This window comes from Schistocerca serialis, chromosome 3 (assembly GCF_023864345.2).
Source record: "Schistocerca serialis cubense isolate TAMUIC-IGC-003099 chromosome 3, iqSchSeri2.2, whole genome shotgun sequence".
In the NCBI taxonomy this organism is placed as follows: Eukaryota; Metazoa; Arthropoda; class Insecta; order Orthoptera; family Acrididae; genus Schistocerca; species Schistocerca serialis.
In genome coordinates this window covers 751,526,165-751,551,395 of record NC_064640.1, presented here as the reverse complement: position 1 = coordinate 751,551,395, position 25,231 = coordinate 751,526,165, and positions in this window count along the sequence as shown.

The window sequence follows — 25,231 nt, the reverse complement described above, 5'->3', positions numbered from 1 at the left end:
TTTTGTAGGGAGCACATTGTGCTCATGCGGGGGCGACCTAAATGCTTGTAAAACAATAAACTGGATGCCAATATCGCAGGAATTCTTTTTATTCCATGATTACCGGTTTCGGCGAAACTAAAGCAGCCATCATCGGATCTTAGGACACATACAGGTTACAACATCAAGGCAAACAGTGGTGAAATTAATAGAATGATATTAATAGTTGCCATAAAAAATTGTCGTAAGTAGCACATAGGCGTCAAAAAGAGATGACATTATAAATGTTAAGTGTCTCCACTACTTACAAGTACTAGCTTGTTACATACAATTCTGGTGACCACCTTGAATGTCAGTTAAACTTTGAACACATATCTATTTTGTACGAGCTGTAAATAAAAAGTTGCCACTATCAACGTTCCAACACTCGTACTTCCAAATCACTCATGTTGGCAGCTGTTCTTGATTGCAATTCTGGAATATTTACTTCGTCTTCTATGGTGAAGGAATTCGGAGCGCTTTGTTCAGTAACTCTGCTTTAGCAGCACTGTCATCCATAGTATCTCCATTGCTATCGCGCAGATAAGGTGCTGAATGTGTCTTGCCGCTTGCATACTTTACACACGACCAGAATATCTTTGGATTTTGTGCCAGGTTTTGAGGCAGTGTTTCATTGTGGAAACTATTATATGCATCTCGCATTGAAGACCGCGCTAAATTTCTAGCGTCTGTAAAAGATCGCTAATCTCCTGGATTTTGCGTTCGTTTAAAATTGTCATGCCTTATTCGTTGTTTCTGCAACAGTGTTCTGGCTTGATCCATTGTCACTACTAGTGTTTTTCGGTTGTCACCCATTTCGGACTCCCTAATTAAAATGCAAAGGACCACACAAAACAACAGTTTAACAACGAATACACTTTGGATTTTTGAGATGCAGCCGAAAGAGCTGCTCTCTGCGTGTGTTCATCGTTGTTTGTGAGCGCTGGAAGAGTGCATCTAAGTGTCATTTGTTGAAGAGTGGTTACGATAATGTATTAAATATGAAAAATACAATATGTACCTTATGATTCTGACTCCAAATACGCTACAAACAAAAAAGACGCATAAAAAGTATTGAAAGGCCACACACCACTGTAGCCGAAGCCCGTTTGTTAATCTTAGGAAAAGTACAGCACGTACTGCAAATTAATCCTCATTTTATTACGGAGAAATATTATTATGATATGAATTAAGCATGCCGGATTAACCATGATGGATAGTACGGAGGCCGGATAGTGACAAATCGGATAGCCGGGAGTCAACTGTAATTCAAACAAGTCGTCTATATTTGTGCATAGGTGTCCAGTGCTTTTGATGTGTGATGTATGGCTGATTTTGTGAATTGGTTATCAGTGTAACAATTGATGTGTTCAGTATACCTACCATAGAAATTTCTGTTAGTCTGTCCTAACTACTAGTCTGGGAAAGTCTTACATGTGATTTTTTTTATCTGCTCGACTCTAAAAATTTTCTGTCTTACTGTCTTAGGTGAAATTTAGTTTCTGCTGTTGTTTATCGTTCACAGAAATAAGTAGTTTCGCTTTATGTGACTGGGAAATGTTACTTACAAAGGGAATGCTAGTTGCACGTTTGTTTTTATCATTAGTTTATCCCGTAGAGTCAGAATTTTCTTTCTTTCCGTTTGTTACTGGATTTTGGCTAGTAACGAGCTAGGGAACTCATTAACTGCTGTAGTTTTTCTGAGGAACTCCCTTGGTTCTGTGTACTACGGTTTGACATGCAGTAACCTTGAATACCTTTGAGTGAGATAATGTGGCAGGGATCGTGGTACTGGAATATTTCTTTTTCCTTTATATCTTGAAATTGGGCCTACTTCTACATCATGGATACTCTGCAAATCACACTTAAGTGCCTGGCAGAGGGTTCATCAAACCACCTTCACAATAGTTCTCTGTTACCCTAATCTCGAACACCACGCGGAAAAAATTAATACCTAAATCCTGCCGTGCGAGCTCTGGTTGCCCTTATTTTATTATGTTGATTGTTTCTCTCTATGTAGGTCGGCGTCAACAAAATATTTACGCATTCGGAGGAGAAAGTTGGTGACTGAAATTTAGTGAGAAGAATTCCGCCGTAACGAAAAACGCCTGTTGATGTTATTTTTTGTTAATAATACAAGGAAATTACTATTTCTCTGATATTTACCGATGAATTTTTTTTCCTGTGAGGATATGCAGTGAGTATCTCGATTCGCCAAAGTGAACTACCGTCGGCTGGATCGGATTGTAGCATCGAAATAACGAATGGAGGTATCATAGTGACACTCACGAAGTCATTGCTCGCCAGGATCGCAGTAAATTTCATAACATCCTAGCAGGAGAAAACGGTAACGTCGAAAAGCACATGATTCTACAGATCACAACAAACATTTTTGTAATATAAGCTCGTCAGAGTACACAACAAACATTTTTGTGATGTAAGCTCGTCAGGTGCCGCTAATGTCTAATATTAAGCAAAAACATACCGTTAGGTAAGATACCATACTGGAACTAAAATGTTTTGTAAGTTATTATAGTATTTGAAAACATCTACACATGACGAATTTACGCCACAAACATAATTTTTGTTTCGTAACTGCACACCAGTTTATGAGCAGCAACACCATTCACATAATGTTTCTCTCTGCGCTGTTTTTTGGTTCTCACTATATTATTATAGATGTACGATGATGGGAAGCTAATTTTGTTTATATCTTTTGATGAAGACACTTTGGTTTAATCATATTATTATAATATAAGGCTTCTTCTGTTTTAAACAGGTGCATATCATCCGATTTTACCTCGCAACGAAAAACCATTGAAAGAAACACATTTTAATTTCCACAGGAGAGGGTAACATTTGTTGACGGTGTACCATGTTTACGTTCCAGTTTACAAACGTTGCTCAGTGAGACGACCATCTGCATCCACGACAGCCTGGGACAGCAGTAGAGATTGCTCTCTTGTTGCCCGAAACATGTCAAGAGGGATGTTGGCTATCTCCCTCGCTATGCTCATCTTCAACCTCCAGCTCGTGTTAGTGTCCCGTTGACAAACCCTGTCCTTCAGGCAACCCCGCCGCCAACAATTCCAAGATTCAAATCTAGTGATATTGGTGGCCACGCAGTTTGGAACGATCGGTCAATAATTTGGTTTTCTCCAAACGTCACGACCAACGTGAGGTGGTGCTCCATTGTGAATAAAAACAGTGGAGTCCAAAGCATCTCTCTCACGTATAGCAGGGATCGCATTTTGGTAAAGCAGTTTAGAGTATCGTGTACCGTTCACGCTGCATGTCCTTGGTCCTCGCGGTCCGAGTTTCTCCTACATCGCTGTACCATTATCGGCGCCCAGAGGCAACTCATGACATTAACAATACTAACAACGCAAGACCTGCAGCGCACTGTCTTAACGTCATACCTACAAGATGGATACTGATAACGTAAATAGTTTTCCGTTAAATTGGCTTAAATAGTGTAAGCTTAATCACAGCCACCCTGTCTATTCAAGTTTATATTGGCAGTCGCAGTCCTCACAATGCTCTAGATAAAGTTATTATGGAGTCCCAGAACGTAATTTTCGTGGCTTTTCTTTACGTGTCCGTCAAAATTTCATGGCCACCCTTCATCTGACTTCCTGCGTCTTTTCGCTAGTAAACAGGCCTGCAACCGAGACAATCGTTAGCTCACTCTTTCTGACCTCTCAGCTATGTGGGCGGACTGTGGGTACAGAAGCGACACTGTGACGTCAGTGGCGAGGCGCAGAGCGAGCCCTTCGCAGCACCGCGCTGACGGAAGAGGCCGCAAGTCGGGCACAGGCGCCGCTGCTGCTGACGCAACATTGGCCGTAAAGGCGACCAATGACGCCGAAGGGCGCGCGTGCGCACGCGTCGCGACGCTCCGCCCTTGGCCGCAGCATGCCGATGCACGCACAGACGCCGAGAGCGGCGCCGACGCCAACGACTCCGACAACCAATCACAGGTGCCTCTATGCGGGCAAGTCAGTAGCCAGCTCCAGAGATCGTTCATTTCTCACAAACCATCCACCAATAAGGAATAAGCCGTGAGACTTCTCTCAGGAAAAAAATCGTCCACTACTACAAATTACTTATTCACTGTTATTCTGTCGTAAGGAGCTTCAAGGCTAACTAAAGCCTCGTTATCTGATGCTGATTATTATAATCATCTTTGTTGTCTGTTTAGACAGCTGGACACTTCGTTCAGGGCGTTCCAGGAGGAATGGTAAATGTTCAAAGAAGTGGTACTGTGGATTAATGCGAATAAAACATTTCATTTAGCATACTTTCAATTTTTATTAGTTACATTAATACAGAAGGTAAATTATTAAGTTCAAAGTTGATTTTCATAAACTCCCCGTCCAATTTCACTGCACTTTCAAATTCGCTTGGTAATATCGCGTGTTCTGAGATTGTCTTGGTGTTCGGTTGTGGGTGGATCACTGCTTATAATCCGTACGAACAATTCATCTCTTACGCTTATGTTTTCTTTGTAGACTCACCTTTCAGCCAATCTCACAAGATAAAAGCCTATTGGAGTAATGTCCGAGGACATTGGTGGCCCTAAAACATGACCGTTTTGCCGATCAAGCTTCCGGGAAATGTTAGGTTTAAATTATATGTCACCTGACGACTAGTATGTGTGGGGGACATCTCATGCTAGAAGAGCATGCCCATTCTTGCAAGCAAAGGAACCAGTTCCAGTAATGCTCGAAGCTCGTTTTCAAGAATGGTTAGATAGCGGAGCCCTGAAAGACGACGAGGTAACGTAACAGTTGTAAGTGTTATAGGTACTCGGCTCTTCCTGATCCGCGTAAACGCTTTAGGAGACTATCTGAGCAGACATCTTAGATTGTTTGCAGAGTATGCTGTCATTTACCGTCTAGTAAAGTCATTCGATGTTCAGAAACAACTGCGAAATAGTTTAGCCAAAACATGTGTAGGATGCGAAAAGTGGCTATTGACGCGAAATGGTAAAGTGTATGAAATTATCCACATGAATATTACAAGGAATCCTCTAAATTTCTGTTAAATCACATACATGTATATTTCTATGAGTTCAACTAAAATACTTATGGATTACAGTCATGAATAAATTAAAATGGAATGATCATATAGATAATGTTGTGAGAATGTCGAACCAAAGGCTGCGACTTATTGACAGAGTACCTCGAAAATTTAAAAGGTCGACTAAAGAGACTGCCGACGCTACGCATGTCCGTACTCATCTGGAATATTTCTGAGGGTAACGGTATCCGCATCAGATAGGACTTTTTACGGAGGGCATTGAGAAAGTTCAAAGATGGGCAGCCCGTTTTGTATTATCGCGAAATAGGGGAGAGAGTGCTACGGGTATGAAACGGGAATTGTGGAGGCCGTCCTTAAATCAATGGCGTTTTTCGCTACGGCAGAATCTTCTCGTGAAATTTTAATCACCAACTTTCTTTTCACAATACGAAAATATTTTGTTGGCGCTTACCTACGTTAGGAGAAATGATAATATTAATAAAATAAGAGAATTCAGAGTGCTCACGGAGAGATTCGAGCGTTCGTTTTTCTCGCGAGCTATTCGAGAGTGGAGCGGTAAAGAAATAGCTTGAAGATGGTTCGACGAACTCACTGCCAGGCCCTTCATTGTGACTGTACGTAGAAAATCAGTCTAGATCGCACAAATTGCATTTATTGGCGACCGGTGACATTCGAAAGGCGAACCATTTTCAGACCGTACTCTGGGATATAGAGTACTGAAATTCCCGAGGGACATATAGATAAAAGATGAACAATGTAACAGATATAAAACTATGTTATACCCAAAGTTTATGTGTGAAGGCGGAGCCACGGAGCAGGAACTGCAGTAGTCTACACATGCTGCCAACTGCTAGAGAAGCAACGACTTGTGTGGTTAAATAGGGGAAGCTCCCATCTCCACGTCATTCGTAGCCAATAGAATGAATGCTTATTGAATACATGACGAAAAATCTTTTGTGACTAACTTACAAATGATATCTGTTTACATTATTGGCTGTAAGATTAATGCAAAGATGTGATGCAAAGAATTAAAACATAAAATGGCATACAACAAAAAGATGATGACTTACTCTTCCCTCTACGGCACACAATGTTTGTACAAGGCGACACTGGTTACTTAGACAACACGTATAACGTGTCAAAAAACTTTTTTTACCAGATTTCCTATGGTGTCTAATTATAATATCGGCTTAAGTTGCTAATTTTAAGTTTGCAAATTTCCAGAGTACGGTCTGAAGATGGTACGCCTCTGGACTGAAATCGCTCACCAATAAAAGAGATATATGAGGTCTAGACTGTTTTTCTAAGTAAAATTGTGAAATTGGTCGTTGTTTTCTCAAAATGTTTTCGAAAATAGTTGACTGTGAATTTCAGAGTAATAGTATAAATGTAGATGTAACACATCCAATCAGCTGATAGTCTATCATACCACGCGACACATTTACTGAGAAGCGTCCTTGAAAATCTGCCTTCTCAAAAGCATCTCGGGTCATGTCAGACCATCGCTGTTAGTTGAGAGTATTACTGATACCGTGGTGAGTGAATGAGATTACATTAGTAAGCAACAATAATGGGATTATTCGGCTGTCTGCAATTATCCAACGACAAAATTTCGATCTTCTACCTTCATTTCTTTTCGAAGGTGTTGAATCCGCTGTAAACATTGAGGATTGAGGACTTGAGTAAGTTCAAATGGTTCAAATGGCTCTGAGCACTATGGGACTTAACTACTGTGGTCATCAGTCCCCTAGAACTTAGAACTACTTAAACCTAACTAACCTAAGGACATCACACACATCCATGCCCGAGGCAGGATTCGAACCTGCGACCGTAGCGGTCACGCGGTTCGAGACTGTAGCGCCTATAACCGCACGGCCACTCCGGCCGGCTCTTGAGTAAGTAATTGCCCCTTTGTTGCTTTACGTGGAACACAAGTAAGCGTAGAAATTCAGCGTGTGCTTGCCGGTGGACTGCGTTATAGCAACTGAACAGTGTCTTTTACTCCATCCACACGCTGTTCATTTGCACGTTCAGATGGAATATGACTGCCGGGCACTGCACCAGTCTCACGCTGTTGGGTGAAAACACGAGTAAATAGACTTGAAACTGGCACCCTGCGGGTAGCAAATCGGCTACCGCAATGTCTACAAGTAACAGCGTTTCCATTACAAAACCCGTAGATAAATACCATATCAGCGGACTCAGCATTGGCAGATACGTGCGTTATGCAAGAACGATACTGTGATTGGCCGACGAATCACAATCAGGTTGAAAAATTCAGTTACATAAACTGAAGCACAACTTCACAACTCGAATAAGGGCCAATAATAAACCCATATCTACCCATAGTGAAATGAAAAGTATCTCTGTTGCCAGTAAAAAATTTAAACGTTTATGTGGAATGTTTTATTCCAAGTAGACTATACCACCACCCACTAAAATACTTTTTGTGCCTGTTGAAGAACCCTGTATACTACTGCAACAAGAACGAGAAGGTGACAGTGCAGGACTTTACAATTGACTAACACAGCCCACAGGAGGAAACAAACCCAAAATTCATTGATAAACATCAAAAAACTTTTCAAAAATTCTCATCCTTTGCACTCTCCAATGTATAAAGGGTACGAAATACATTATTTACCAGGGTGAAGTGTCGGCAGAAGGCGGAACCACAAAACATCGTCGATCAGATACAGCCTCTTTCCTTATATGCTCGACATTCCAAATGCACTCAAAGAAACCGATTTCCGATTAGCATTATTAATTTGTTTAAACTGTATGTTTTTTATTTACCTCCAAGGAGAGGTCTTATTATAAAACGGTGAAGTAACATATAATAATACAAATCACAAAGGAATTACAGACATTGGTAGCAAGCAGGTATTGATTGCAACCAATGAGGAAAATTGAATTGGTGGTCAGGGGCTTGTATTGTTAGTCAATCAACAGAATGGAATAATATTCATAAATTTCTTTTTTTGAAAAAATATACATTTTGTGAAAGGGACAATGCATGCTGATATTAAACTTTTCAAAACACGTTATCTCGTAAACGACTCGAACTAGAACCCTACAACAAACAGCACTGAATTCTAATTCACCCTACTTTTAGTTTGTTCATGTCAATAGACATTGTTCCATTTAAAAAAGAGTATGCTTTCCTGGTGACCATCACAGGTGTCTTCTGGTGGGCTGAGTCCGCTCAGCCCCATGACGCCAGATTAAATGCTGCTTCATAAATTATAATGCGACATTGACACGCATGCTGCCTAAGTGGCGTCAGGTTGAAAGTCTTACTTCGGGCCGATATCCGGACGACAATTATTTATGATTCGTCATCATACGAGCTTAACAATCGTAAAGAGACCATAAAAATATGGAAATGGGGGCCAAAACTCGAATTGCTCATTGAAATTAAACCATAAGTGTTCAACGTCTTGATCTTCATATACAGAAATGAGGTCACATCAGATGTGATCTGACTCTTGAATATGAGGATTATGAGTGCTCTTACTCCTGCATATGAATATTAAGACGAAGGCAACTAAACGCTTTGTTTCCAAAATCATAATTAATTTGGGCCATCATTTTCATATTTTTTGTTCGCTTTAGAATTTTTAAGACTGTATTACGATGATAGCTTTTTGATGTTGTCGGTTTAACCTAAATAAGGAAACCAGCTGGGGCCCAGGAAGATTTGTTTCATGAAATATTATTATCGTCTACGGATTTGAAACAATATTCTATACAAAAGTAACGAATTATCTAAGGTGTCTGAAGCCCGTCTTTGCAACAACTAAAGTTGTTTCACCACATCTGTTACGCATTTCGTTTAATTTCATTGAAAATATCGTCAGATTTCCACTTCCATCAAATCGTCTGTACGCATATTTCCCAGGAATACCTGCGTTGGCTGTCACATAGGAGTAGTGACATCAGACTCAGAACAATAATACCCACCTGCACACTGATTTGCCGACCGGAGTGGCCGAGTGGTTCTAGGTGCTACAGTCTGGAACCGCGCGACCGCTACGGTCGCAGGTTCGAATCCTGCCTCGGGCATGGATGTGTGTGATGTCCTTAGGTTAGTTAGGTTTAAGTAGTTGTAAATACTAGGGGACTGATGACCTTAGATGTTAGATTCCATAGTGCTCAGAGCCATTTTGAACCATTACGACACGTCAGTCAATGAAATATTAATGTTTTATAGTGAGTTATTAGTTACAAACAAAACTGGCATGCGTAGGAACCACTTTCAGCCATCGACCCTAGCGCCAGTGACATTTCAGACGGAGTTCTAGCTCAACCTAATGAAAAATCGGTCACTGCCTGCTGATAGAGCCATCCTGGGCCTATCGTGAAACGATTTATGAGTTCCTATCTTGGTATTTATAGTAAGCAATTTAGTGAAAGTATGGTAAAAATTTACATAAAATGTAATAACTGCGCAAGAAATTGAAGCCCCACACAGGAGTACTGGTACAGGGCACACTCCGCCACACACCGTATGGTGGCTTGCGGATTATCGACGCATATGTAGAACACTACCACGCACAGTCTTTCATATCAATGGCATATAATTTGGAACGTTTTCTTCTGACTTTATTGGCGAATGCTGCTGATCCGATTAGCGATGTCAAGAGCGACTTCCACCGGAGGCCACTCGGTTTGGTACCAGTCCATTCTGTCTCTGTCATTATGATTCTCTTTTGCGATGCGCATCTTCCCTTATGCAGCCATCTTGGACGTCCTCGGATATGACTCGGCGCTTTTGCGTCCCGGCCATGTAGTTTCTAGCGAGGTAAGCGTTCGTGCGTCACTCGGCCAAGTGAAGGGAACGTGTTCTGCGTCCATATATGAGACCACGCTTACACTCCAAAACTCACAGGGTAGTGCGTGTGGCGGAGAGCACCTGATATCTGTGTTATGTTTTCCATTTATTTTTTCAGCGGACGAGTACAGTTGATTAGTTCCGTCGACAGCACGGCTATTAGAGACGGGTCCTTGCTCAGTTAGAAAAGTATGCAGGAACACAGGTCGTGGCCTCTTTCGAAGAACCATCCAATTATTACCACGCGGTGATGTGAGAAGACTTAATCTGGGTGTACACACAGCTATCTGAACACCATTCCTCCAGAATACAAGGACAGACATTGTGCATCATTAGTTGCTACCTGTATGTATTGCAGTCTCTGAGTTTTTACGTGTATTCTATGCAATACGTGTGGAAAGAGAGCAGACAGTATCACAACAGTTGTGAAATGAGTTGTCTCGGTGATGTATTCTGTCTTCCGTGCTGATTTTACCACTGGAGGGACTGCTTCTTATTTACCTTAGAATATCTAACAAGCCTGTCAAAAGGACTGTCACTTTTTCTTCTACGACTTTGTACGACTTCTTTAGTCGTTCTGTCTGTAAGCCAAGGATACGAGCAATACTTAAACATGGATTAGAGAAGAGTATTGTGTGAAACTCTTTTCGATGACGAGATACATTCCCCAGAAGCAAAGCCCCCACCTCCGGAATTTTCATCAAACATTTTAAATGACGCCCCTGAGTCCTGTAATTCATCATTTAAGCTGTACTGAAGCAACACATGCTCATTTACATCAACATCTGTACTCCCCAAGCCACTTCCCGCTATGTGGTGGAAGGTGCTTCTTCTGCATGATGTCGAATTTGTCCGATTTTCTCATAGTGTTCATTTCGATGTACGTATTATCCGACTGTTCCTGGAACGAACACTCACTGCATTTTGTACAATAAACGTCCCCTGATGCATATAGTGATGACATTGTAACGGTAAACACACGCAATCGCACCACGCTCATCATACTAAAATCATTTCTCTATATTTAGGCATTTTAACCAAATTACCGCAATCTCTTGACGTAATAGATTCAGTTTGGGAAGTATGATACTATAGAACATTTTCTTCTCAATGATGGGTGCTGTAAAGAGTTCAAACTGAATACGAGCTTAAATAGAGCTCAGTCTTTTGTTTGAACCATCTAGCAGTTAATGTGACGGATATTGTAAACGAGAGCGCCGAGTTAGAAGTCAAAAAATGTTATTTAATGTGCAGAGGTGACACTGAATGTAGCCAATGAACTACATAAGCTGTCTCACCGAGTGCAATTCCATTAAAGTTATACCCAAAGTGACACAGAACTTTTTCATGGGGACAGTTACTCATGGAAGGATTCACTGCGGGAAAATGGGGATGTACTGTTGTACATCAGAATAGCATACTTGATGCAGCCAGAAAAACTGAGAAGTTCATTCCTGGCAGTGCCAGAGAGAAAGCAAACCAAGTCAATAGACAGGCAGAATTCCAGCGAGGGAGAATCGCTCACAGTGCTGTAGCAAACACTGAAGCTACAATAACGCTCTGAACGTGCTGAGCACAATAGGAAGTGACGTAACGAAATGACATTACGGTGACAAAGGGATATCTTCATAATGGTGACCACACAAAGTGTCCCAAGGAAGTTTAAGTTGGATGCAAGAGTAACAATTTACTTTACTGATACGCCAGAAAACAGCGTCTGAGTGGTTAACCTCAGAAATCCTGAAGCGACCAAGGCAGCTGACCAAACGGGAAAACCGGGACGAGTGATGTCACTACCGCCTCACCGTAGCAAAAAAATGGTGCAAATGGCTCTGAACACCATGGAACTTAACAACTTAGGTCATCAGTCCCCTAGAACTTAGAACTACTTAAACCTAACTAACCTAAGGACATCACACACATCCATGCCCGAGGCAGGATTCGAACCGGCGACCGTAGCGGTCGCGCGGTTCCAGACTGAAGCGCCTAGAACCACTCGGCCACATCGGCCGGCCCTCACCATAGCAGAGCACATGAGCTCGTCCTGTATAAATACTGTTTCTGTGCTCGTGGAGGTATATTCAGTTTGCCGCTATTCTGTCTGGAGGCGAGGCCTATGTCAGTCGACACTCTGCTTATCCAGTCGCCTTCGATCTCCTATGCAGCAGCAAGTCCTGTCTGGGGAAACTGAGAGCTGCGGTGCCAACTATCCAGTCGGGAGTGATGGGAAGCTGCGGCTTTCAGCGTCTGGCAGGCCTTCTGGATACCTAACCAGCATGTCCTGGGAGCAGATGGTCAACAGTCATCGTGTGGACGAGCCACTGCTGCCACCTGCCTCCGTTCCTCTGGGAGACATCGACGGTGCCAGGCCACGACACTTCACACCACGACTTCACGTACTCCGAGCAAAACAGGTAGACGTCTTAGCTGAGTTCATTCTACGACGGGGTCATGGTTTCCCTGGCCATTGTCTCCCAGAAGCTGTGTACAGCTGCAGTTGGATGCAGCTGAACGTTACCGCAAAATGGTTCAAATGGCTCTGAGCACTATGGGACTCAACAGCTGAGGTCATCAGTCCCCTAGAACTTAGAACTACTTAAACCTAACAAACCTAGGGACATCACGCACATCCATGCCCGAGGCAGGATTCGTGCGACCGTAGAGGTCTCGCGATTCCAGACTGAAGCGCCTAGAACCGCTCGGCTACTCCGGGCGGCGAACGTTACCGCAGGCGAGGTAACCGGTCTCGTGACGTCGCGGCTTCTGAGCCCGGGGCTCACGACAAATGCTGGCCCTGAAACGAACTTGTGACTGCATACTAGTTTGCTTACCCGCCGCACTTCGCGAACCCTCGGCTCCGTGTAGGGCCCACGGGAAATCAATATGTAATTGAAAATATTCCCATTACAAACCTTAAGTTTGCCGTGTGCAATCGAGAGCTTCCATGAGTTTAAACCCACAGTCAAGAATTATTAAACTCGAGTGAAACAGTTACTTGCTCCCCGCCGGAGAAGGTTCTGACACTAGTAAGACCTGCAGTGACACATGGTGTGACGTACGCGCCACGGCCTGTTTTTCTCGTGGCTTAGGTTGTGCCGACACGCCACAGTCTGCCTGCCGATTGCTGACCGGCCCATTCCGCGATGGTACGCTACCACCAGCCCTACCCACGCTAGTAGTCTGAACGACGTAGCATCAACTATTGTATTTTATTAACAGTAAATGTTTGGTATTGTAATACCATTTCACTCCTTAGGGCGTCAGCCAGGCATCTACCCTCCGGATCGGCGAACCCACGTGCCTGGGGTGGTACTCAATCAGCCTCGTGACCTCAGGACATTACCCACCGTTCTACCCATTGAACGCTACTGTCACTTGTAAAATTTAAAAGAAACAATCATGTATAACATATTGATACGAGGAATCGCCACTAATTTTTATTTATCCCGTTTTGATACGGAGAGTGAACCTTTATTTGTCACGTTTTCTTTAATTTTTCTGTTAAGGAATCAAGAATTACACAATAAAGTCACTTTCACATTTTACTAAACAAAATAGTTTTGATACAGAGTGCAAATACTTTGCCGTGCTGATCAACAATATTAGCTTTCGATGTGCATGGAAAAATTAGACGGAAGTTTGCAGTGAGTACTATCATATGAATTCACACTACAGCTTTATCTTAGGATCCATACAAACAAAAGTATTCAAAATGAAATCGAGAATTCCGTACGGAGTAATTTTTGAACATACTGTCATATCATTCTGCAGAGTGCAAACTCCTCTAAGGCAGGGGTCTGAGCTTGACCTAAATCCAATTTTCCTGTCGTGTCAGTGGCCACACCTAATAGTCAAATTGGGGTTTATAGCTTTTCCTCTACACACTTCTACGCGAATTCTGTGCTAGTTTTCAATTTGCTCACCAGATACACAGTACGCTAACAATTACAACAAGCTTACAGTGCTGTTAGCCACCCTGTTAAATGAACTAACTGGTCGCTTTGTAGATGGTGTAAAACTGGTACCAACTGGACATGTGATCCTCCACCGCTTGTGTATTTCATGCCAGTGAGGAGGTATGTATGTGCTTGTCAACTGTATGGAATCAGTGCAGTAAAAGGGTTCGACATGGGGGCAGGCCAGAGGACAGAAAGGAGCTAGCGTGTTTCGGACGTACCCATCACTACCACGGGAACGAAGTTACCCGAATTGTTGGTGGATAAAAACGTACTGTCCGGTGCAAGAAAGGAATAATGTGCCAATCGCAGCCACGTAACACGGCGTAAGGACAGTGGCCGTAAAAGGATCGTAACCGACAATGACCCCCTTGTCAGTGACAGTCGGTTTGAAATCGCATAGGATATGCTGTTGCCAGTGAATGGATGTACTACCCAAACCGTTTCTTAGCGACCATTGCGAAGGAAACTGAATGAAATGGATATTTGGAGTCGGGTTCCTCTCTAAAGACCATTTCTCACAATGGCACGTAAGGCTAGAGGTCTTCAGTTGGCCAAATCATACAGAAACTTGACAGTAGCCACCTGTCTCTGGCAAGTGAATGGTCAAACTTGTCGTGCCGAAAGAACAGCGATTTCTTCTGCTTCTAGATTCGTGTTCAGGTCATAAAAGTTATAATTCATTAAATGCTGTATTCGGAGCTTACCTTGACAAAGAAGTAGTTCTACCCGACGAACGTAATTCAATCGTTAGACAGAGAATTTTTCCGTCGGTGGAAGACATTTTTTGTATGTGTGGCGCTTCTCGAAATATACTGGTATTAGGCCTGATCCATTTCTAACACGGACCAAGATTTGTCCAAGCACGCCTAATAACGTCTGTGACTCACAGAGTTTTCATATGTCATCTTTACCTGTACGTTTCTGGTGCACAAAAAATGTATGTTTGGAATATTGCATCAGTATTTCGCATTTTTGCATTAGTTAAAAGAAATTAAATTTATTTCGACGTATTCTTAACTGTATTTATGTCTATTCCTTAGCAATTTGGAAAGAGCATTGTAGACAACATCTCAGTTTTACTTGTCAATGAATGTTTAAAAATCTTATGATCGCTTTCAGTGGTTGAATCAGCTGTCTCATTGCTGTGGCAAAACAGCGGCGCTTAGCTAACGCCACCTTGTCCTTAGAGACAGGTCAGGGTTATACTATAGGCAGTTACAAGCACGGAGGACATGCAACAAATTTATTACTCAATAACGTTTTTTTACAGACTTCCGGATCATCTCAGAAGCTAAAATATTGCGTACGGACTGTTTTCAATGTTAACTCACTGTGGTGAAAAGAAAAAGCAACACAGGTTTCGACGTGAGAAATCTGACCATTCCTTTGTGAGTGGGGATTTTGCCTGTTTTCAAATGATGCAAGGCGTAGAGTGCACCCCGGCCAAATAGGCGTTTAGCTCGTAGCGTCTGAAGGCTGTAGTTCATATCGGAGGCGCTTTTGTAATGTGTTGGATGCTTTTCGTACCATGGCTTGGGCCCACTCATTCAGGTTGTTATACACACAAACCAGGACATTTACTTCAATGTTCTCGAGACCAATTGTTGCCCTTCCTCGTTCGTCTTCATGATGCGTATGTAGTAGATACTCCCGTCTTTAAAGATGACAACAGCCGTGGTCATAGCATTGCACGCGTAAGTTACTTGTTTGATGAACACTCAGCCACCCCGTTCAACCTCGACTGACTCAGTAAATTTCTCGATCCCAATAATAAATGTGTAGGACTATTTGCAATAGAGGGTGGAATGTAACCATCAGCAATGCCACAATTTGGTATTTCTGTGGGAGATAATTATAAATGGGCGACTTCCAGAGCCGGCTCTAGGAGAGCGTGAATCTGAACTATAAATGGTCCCAAAAGCGTGAGTTAAAAAAGTTAATAAAAGTTTTGCATAAATGGACGAGTGTGGGAACAATTTGGAAATACAAATCATTCGTAAAATGTGATGTCGCAGTGAAAAATGTCTACCATATTCTGAAACAGATGACAAATGAAGCTCAGCAGTTGGTCACCGTCGATGCGTCTTTCAAAATAGCAAAACTTGCTAGTTCCAGTGCTGCCATTTCAGTAAAGTTAGTTCGCCTCCACGTGGTGCACCCTGGGTAACGCTAAATGAACTAACACAACTGGCGGCAGACCGAACGAAGAACTCCTGCCCCACATCACAGTGAAAGAGAACGACAGTTTCAATCATGAGCGTAAACAACATCTAAAAAGTACCTATGTTAGCTTGAAAGGCCCTACAGAAGAGTAAAACTATACAATAAAGAAATAAAGATAAATGTCAGCATATTATAGCCTAACAGCTCCTACAGAGCAAGCTTGAACACCAATAGCGGTATCGCTGAGTAAAACACTTTGTCATAAATATGTAAAGAAAAAGTAAAATATGAACTTCCTATTACATGCTGTAGTTGTGATTAAGTGGCATTTTATTCGTGAAAAGCTGCATCGCATTTACCCCCTCCCCCCCCCCCCCCCCCAAAATCACTCTCTCTCCTTTGGATCTACCATTAAAACTATTAATAGCATTTACATTCCTCCTCTAATTTGCACTCTCCTATAAATTATTTCTTGTTGCTTTGTGTGTTAATTATTTGAAGTTTTTCCTCATTCCCTTTTCTGTCTAGGTGGTGAAGCCATAACCAATAGGAATTATCATTAATATAATACGGAAATAACCTGTCAAACTTTATTTTGCAGCTGAAGCAACTAAACTGCACTGCATGAACGCTTTATCCAGATTCGCATTCCAAAAACATTATTTACAATTTAACTATAACTGTTCGCTACAATAAACAAAAGTGCTTTCCAAACTCCTTGTTCTGAGCCATAAATCGTGGTCGTGGCATGTCGCAAAGCACAACTTCTCGATATCGATCATAGCCATTTTTCCTTAATGTACTAGGGACACACTAAATTGGCACTGGCCATTTATACACTTTTTTCAACAATTGAAGCATTTATATGTAAGTCAGTGTCTGTAGTGATGGGAACAGGGGAATGAAAACAATCTATTCAGTCGGTTGTTGGAAAACAATTGACTCATTCCGTTGCAGTTTTACGTATCGCTTGAGTAATTCACTCTTTTGAGTGAACCCGTGTGTGAGAGCAAGTGAGAACAGTTGATTCATTTGGTTGTAGTTTTAAGAACCGCTTAGATTATTGTTCATTCATTTTCTTTTCGAGTGAAACCAGACAGTGAAAGTACCCGAATGGAAACAGTCGATCAAATCCGTGCAGTTCTGCCAATATACTGGATTGATCTTTTTTTCTTTTCATGTGAAACCAGTCTGTAGTTTGAACCATATATAGCCGTTCTTTCAAATGAAATAAGTCTCTACTGATCTATTTCACTGAGCTATCTATTTACTCTTCTGACAGAAACCAGTATGTAGTTCTCCCACTATTTGAAATAGAGCAGTGGTATACATCCTGGGTACACGTATCCCGGAGGTTAGCCATGACCACCTTGGCTACAAGAAAACATCTCATGGTGTATGCCAAAGTTAAAATAAACGATATACGCTTTGTTGTTGTTTGTTTTCGGTTTTGCTGTGGCGTTCAGTCTGAAGAATGATCTGATGTAGCTCTCCATGCTGCTCTGTCCCGTGCAAGCCTCTTCATCTCCGAATAACTACTGCAACCTCATTATACACATTCACTTAATTATTTACGGAACAGACTAATTCTTCTTTCCTTCATTTAAAATCGATTAATATATTGTTGTGGATTAAGTGGTTACAGGTACAATAAACACGTAACTAACGAAGCCGACATCGTTATGACTACCATGTTAAGCATAATAGTTCTCTTAGGGGTACGTCAAAACGTGTGGCGAAATCCTTTAATTAAAATCTGTTTGACTGTAGATCTTAAATCCTTACTCAGCTTCTATTTGTGTGTAAGGTAAAAATACAGCGTGCAGAAGTAAAGTTATCGGCTACGTGCGTAGAAATCAACAAAGAATCATGTTGCGAGTCTGTCTAAGACGTCAATGATCTATGGGTTGTGCTGCACACTGCGCATGCGCAGAGACAAGAGACTACGGCGGCATCTGCTAACATAAGAAGTTATGCCCTATTCTGGTCGAGCTCACTCCCGTCGCATAAAGGGATTTTGTGATTTTTGACGAGAAAAATAATATTCGTTGTTATCTGGCACTTAGCAAGAAAACAAGATAGAAAGGATACAGCAGAAATTCGCGATTTACTGCGTTATACACATTGTCGGACGTGATTGCCTGTATGTAGTTTCAAGAGCAAATAAATGTACTTGTTCTGAAATGTTTGGATGACACTCTTCCCGTCCTTTCAGTCATCAGATTTGTGAACAATTTATCACAGGACGTTTTACAAAAATTTCCACAATGAATTATGCTTCACTTAGTAATTAGCTCAATTGTCATTGGTTGTTCCTGCACTTTGTTATTATATTTCGTTTTTTCCGTACAAAAGATAGTCCATCATAATCTCACTTTCACCAATGACATGCCAAACTGCACAGCAGACAGCTCTTACAACACCGGCAAGTTTGGCGCTGACGTGTAAACGAAAATGACCACTCAAAACCGACAAGACACGGTACGGGAATAAAACGGCAGGGGCCACACTGTACACGCACTTTTCTCCAGTAGTCAGTTTAGACAACAATGTAGATAGTGCAAGACGGGCTTATCATGGGGCGCTCCTTACCTCTGAGCTCGTTACCTCCTGCGCTCGGCTGCTTTCCTGACCACCCACAAGGCTGCCTGCGCACCGTTCTGCGCTGCAGGCGCCTAAGAGGGGAAGATTATACACTGTAAATTACAAGGACCCTCACTACCATTAGTTTATTGTACACACACACATCAAAAAAAGTTTGGCATCACCTCGGTTCCGAGAGTTCCGGAATCTTTACAGAAAATTGGAATAGAGGTCAACATAAACATCTTTTCCGCCCATTTTAATGTTCATGAAAACCACAAGTTGCATGTTCAGAGGTGGTCTAGATTGCTGTACACACCGGTAGCTCTAATAACAAGTATCACGTGCTCATGCATTGATACATGCCTGAATTTGTCGTGGCATACTATCCACAAGTTTACCAAGGAACTGTTGGGCCAGATTGTCCAACTCCTCAACGGCGATTCGGAGTAGATCCCTCGGAGTGATTGGTAGGTCACGTCGTCGATAAACAGCCCTTTTCAATGTATCCCATGCATATTCGATAGGGTTCATGCCTGAAAAACATGCTGGCCAGTCTAGTCGAGCGATGTCGTTATCCTGAAGGAAGTGTGATTCAGAAGATAGGCACTATGGGGGCGCAATTTGTCGTCCGTGAAGACGAATGCCTCGCCAATATGTTGCACTATCGGTCGGAGGATGGCATTCTGGTTCAAATGGCTCTGAGCACTATGGGACTCAACTGCTGAGGTCGTAAGTTCCCTAGAACTTAGAACTACTTAAACCTAACTAACCTAAGGACATCACACACATCCATGCCCGAGGAAGGATTCGAACCTGCGACCGTAGCGGTCGCGCGGTTCCAGACTGTAGCGCCTAGAACCGCTCGGCCACTTCGGCCGGCTGGCATTCCAGTATAGTACAGCTGTTACGGCGCCTTTCATGACCGCTATCGGCGTACGTCGGCTCCATATAATGCCACACCAAAACAACAGGGAAACTGCACCTTCCTGCGCTCGCTGGACAGTCTATGTAGGGCGTTTTAAAAATGATTCAAATGGCTCTGAGCACTATGGGACTTAACTTCTGAGGTCATCACTCCCTTAGAACTTAGAACTACTTAAACCTAACTAACCTAAGGACATCACACACATCCATGCCCGAGGCAGGATTCGAACCTGCGACCGTAGCGGTGCGCGGTTCCAGACTGAAGCGCCTAGAACCGCTCGACCCCCGGGCCGGCTAAGGCGTTCAGCATGACCAGATTGCCACCAAACAAGTCTCCGACAGTTGTCTGGTTGAAGGCATATGCGACACTCGTCGGTGAAGAGAACGTGATGCCAATCCTGAACGGTCCATTCGGCATGTTTTAGGGCCCATCTGTGCCGCGCTGCATGGTGTCGTGGTTGCAAAGATGGACCTCACCATGGACGTTGCAAGTGAAGTTGCGCATCATGCAGCCCATTGTGCACAGCTTTAGTCGTAACACGACGTCCTGTGGCTGCACGAAAAGGATTATCCAACATGGTGGCGTTGCTGTCAGCGTTCCTCCGATCCATAATCCGTAGACAGTGGTCATCCACTGCAGTATTAGCCATTTGGGCGGCCTGAGCGAGGCATGTCATCGACAGTTCCTGTCTCTCTGTATCTCGTCCATGTCCGAACAACATCGCTTTTGTTCACTCCGAGACGCCTGGGCACTTCCCTTGTTGAGAGCCCTTTCTGGCACAAAGTAACAAAGTGGACGCTATCGAACCGCGTCATTGACTGTCTAGGCATGGCTGAACTACAGACAACACGAGCCGTGTACCTCCTTCCTGCTGAAATGACTGTAAATGATCGGCTGTCGGACCCCTCCGTCTGATAGGCTCTGCTCATGCATGGTTCTTTACATCTTTGGGCGGGTTTAGTGACATCTCTGAACAGTCAAAGGCACCGTGTCTGTGATATGATGTCCATAGTCAACGTCTATCGTCAGGAATTCTGGGAACCGGGGTGATGAAAAAGCTTTTTTTGATGTTCTATATCACGACCACTGTAAACAAGCATGATCGCCTCAGTCCATCCGGCATGCACAAACGAGGACTGTCATTCTCATAAACGTAGGTATAGGTTATCTGTTCTGTGCCATGTGCACAGCTACAGTGGAAATAAAAAAAATGCATAAACACTAAAAAGATTCAAAATCCAAAGCAGTAAACAAAATTACCGAACACACAAATGACACAAATATTCCTTTGAGAATCATAATAATTTTCTTTTCTTTTTATTTATGTATTAGTCAGTCCAAACAGCCAATATAAGCAAAAAACAGAAGCCGACGATACCGACACTTAAGTCATAGTACACAATTCGTGCACCACTAATGTTGAAGGCATAGCCGCAAGGCTTGTACTTCTGTTCCATATCGTATAATCAAATTGCTAGACGACTTCTGCGTCGGCGCTCATATGAAGCAGCCTTCAGTACATCTGTTGCCTTTTACATCTCGTACAGTATCCAGTAATGGTCTGCTGAGAGTTCCTAATTTGAATTTCATAAACGACGATATCTCCCTCCCCCCCCCCCCACTAACATTTTCAAAAATATAGTTTCTGTTCACCTTTCCATTACGTTATTTGTTTCTAAAAATGTTAACAACCCTAGTCATGGTGCACGTATAACAAACGCAAAGACTGAAAAATTATGGAAGTGAAATCACACAGTCTCAGAAACTGAATGAAAACAAACATAGAACAGATGTAATCGTCAGAGGATTGTGCCAGTTATATCAGATTATATAAAAAACCTCTGAAGTTCTGACAGTGAGTAAAAGATACTCATATAACTAACTTGACCACAGTGACTAGTTTCATTAAGTTGTCTCAAATGGTGCAAATGGCTCTGAGCACTATGGGACTTAACATCTGAGGTCATCAGTCCCCTAGAACTTAGAACTACTTAAACCTAACTAACCTAGGGACGTCACACAACACCCAGTCATCACGAGGCAGAGAACAAAACATAATTGATGAACGATATTGTGATATACAGTGAAGTAACAAAAGTCATAGGAAACCTCTTATCGGACCTCCTTTTGAGAGGCGTAGTGCCACAACTCGATGTGGTGTCGACTTCATAAGTCGTTGGAAGTCCCCTGCAGAAATACTGAGCCATGCTGCCACTGCAGCCGTCCGTAATTGAGAAAGTGTTCCCGGTGCAGGATTTTGCGCACGAACTGAACTTTCGATTATGTCCCAGGCCGGGCGACCTGGGCGACCAAATCATTCGCTCAAATTGTCCAGAATGTTCTTCAAACCAGTCACGAACAGCTGTGGCCCGGTGACATGACATCGCTGTTTGGGAACATTAAGTCCATGAATGGCTCCAAATGGTCTCCCTGTAACCGAACATAACCATTTCCAGTCAATCTCACATCACTTGGACCAGAGGACCCAGTTCATTCCACGTAAACACAGCCGACATCATTCTGGAGCCAACACCAGCTTGCACAGTGCCTTGTTGACGACTTGGGTTCATGCTTCGTAGGGTCTGCGCCACACTCGATCCCTACCATCAGTTCTTACCATCTGAATTCGGCATTTATCTGAACAGACCACTGCCTCCCTGTCGTCTAGGATCCAACCGATATCGTCACGACCCCACGAGAGGTACTGCAGGCGATGTCAGGCTGCCAGCAAAGGCACTCGCGTCGTTCGTCTGCTGCCTAGCCCCTTAACGCCAAATTTCGCCGCGATGTCCTAACGGGTTTGTTCGTCATACGTCCCACATTGATTTCTGCGGTTATTTCACGCAGTGTTGCTTGTCTGTTAGCTCTGACAACTCGACGCAAATGCCGCTGCTGTCGGTCGTTAAGTGACTACCGTCGGCCACTGCGTTGTCCGTGCGTACTTGACACGGTGGATCTCGGAATATTGAATTTCCTAACGATTTCCAAAATGGAATGTCCCATGCATCTAACTCCAACTGCCATTCTACGTTCAAAGTCTGTTAATTCGCGTCATACAGTCATAGTCAGGTCTGAAACCTTTTCAAACGAATCACATAAGTACAATTGACAGCTCTACCAATGTACTGCTCTTTTATACCTTGTGTACGCGATACCACATCTGTACACGTGTATATCGCTATCCCATGACTTTTGTCACCGCTTAAAATGCAAGTAGTCGGGGGGGAGGGGAGGGGATGCTGTGCTAATTATTGCACGGAGCGACCGTAGTGACTTCATCTAGATATGGCATGCCAGAAAGAACTTGTGGACTATCATCCTCATCGAACTGAGGCCGTTATCAGGGTTAGAGGGTGTGTTACATGATATTAGCGTGAAGTCTCCTGCGGTTACTAGTTATCTTTCCAGTGTGCCTACTAATGCACATAAAATATTTCGTGATTTAAAGACATATATTTACATATTAAATTGTGTGATACATAAAATTTATCACAGTGAGCACCTCACAGTCAGCAAGTATGAACAACAAACTAAAAATCTAGAAAATATGGGAATATTACAAGAATAGCGAGGCATGTAAAGGGACACCTCCACTACGTTAGGAGATCCTGGGCTGAGGAGCATATCTTTTCACTCTTTTTTGCTACTCTGACAGCCTCTTCTCAATATTCCATGGGCTTTTCAATGTCTCGAATATCGGAATAGAGCAAAGCGGCCTAGCTGTTAAGACAGTGCGTTGACATTCGGAACGACAAAGATTCAGATCTCGGTCCGGCCACAGGGATTTAATTTTTTGGTGGGTTTCCTACATAACATTTGCGGTCTTCAACAAATTCACGGGCTGCTTCGTTCGTGAAACAGAGGTACTTGTTCAGACCTAACGATCCCATCGTCGACTTAACATTAAACTATAACTTTCCTTATCGAATATCTTATGGTTTGACCCGGATGATATAGAAGGTTTCAATTAGAATCTTGACAAATTCATTCAACAATTATCATATCCTTCGATTGGCCGCTGATTAATATGATGAAACTTTACTAATACGTAATACTGGAGCATGATCCGCTCCGAGTTACTAATTGTCCACATTATACAAACATTTTCTAAAGAAGTTATCCGAAGCCATGATTAGGAATATAGCACTCAGCGTATGTAGTGATTACATAAAAACTTATGAATTGTATTATTAAGTGAAATAGTGTAGAGCGTATTTCATTAAAAAACAGCTAATTTAATGATGCCACAATAATGAACCACATGACTAAACAATTTAAAGCTATAACACATATTCAAAAGCTCACGTCTGGTCGTGAAATTGTGAATCAATGTCGGTCTATGACCATCTTATACTTGTAGAGAAAGTGGATTACAGTCTTCGTTCGTAATGAAACCAATTCATAGTAGTACAAGATGAACGGGCGATATGCCCTTTACTGCCACAGAATAACAAGTAAAACTCAATTGTTCTGATACCAGACGAGCGTGGACAATGTTTGTTCCTTTCGCAAAGTAGTTAGTGAATTATTCTTGTTCAAGTCCACTACGCACAAGCGCAATGTTGACACAATGAAGTTAACCAACTGGGTGTGATACAGGTTATATTTATTTTTAGTGGGTCGCTAGCCAGGAGCGGTTGTAGGACAAGTTACAGAATCTTGAAAATTAAGTCAAGTCTGCGTATAACAGGGCTTTATTTCCTCGGCATGTTTCAAGAAATTAAAAACAAATTGAAAAGAGCATTCTTGTCTGAATATTCAATTAAATTGACCGAGAACGACGCTAACGCTGTGAGAGTTACCAAACTTTACGTAGACATCTACATCGAGAATAAAACATTAAGATCCTTATTTGTGCAGCCTGTAAATTCAACTTTTAAGATCCAGAATTATAGTTTACAATAAAGCAAATCAGCAACACAAGGTGCTCATTAGAAAGACACAAGTAAGTGAGCTGCTCAGAACATGGATCGCACTACTGCACTTTGTGAACATTTCCTTAAGAATAGAAGAGTGTGTCGAACAGCAAGAGACAGTCCCAGCACTGGCGCGCTCCAAAATTACCTCTCCGACGGTAACTAGCCGTTCATTCCTCTCGCTTACTTGCTCTTTCCCAACTCCCCAATTAAAAGTATACATGGAGCGGATGACTCTATGCTGTTGCTGATATGATGGGCGAGAACTGTTGTTACATGAAAAAGCAGGTGCTCGGCTGAAGCAGTGTATTCGTAATTGGTCAGCCATATTCACCAAGAACACTGTCTAGAACAACGCAATTCTGTTGGCTGAACCAAATTTTTAGAGTGAACGCAACTGACTCACCCAGACAGATTGTACGGTGCTACAGTGCCTTTCTCATTGATGTTCACCCAGAAAGGCAAAAATGTCGTGCTCAATTATTCTCTGGAGGCTGTAGGGCACCCGCCGCGTTCACTGACCGCAGGGGATGCAGGCACCAACCCAAGTTTCAACAGCCATGTAGCAGGTCTCTAGCCGACTCCCGTGAATACTGCCCGTATCTCTAAAGCACGAACTCTTCACCTAATGAGACTCCCAGAATGTCTTTGCCGACTAAAGATGCCACAAATACGTTTCTGGCGACACACCACTGTATCATGGAGGGCGTAAGGCTACCTTTTCAAGCACACAGCTGCAGTATTTTCACTAAACTAACTGCGAAATAGCGGTGAAAAAAGAAGTACTACT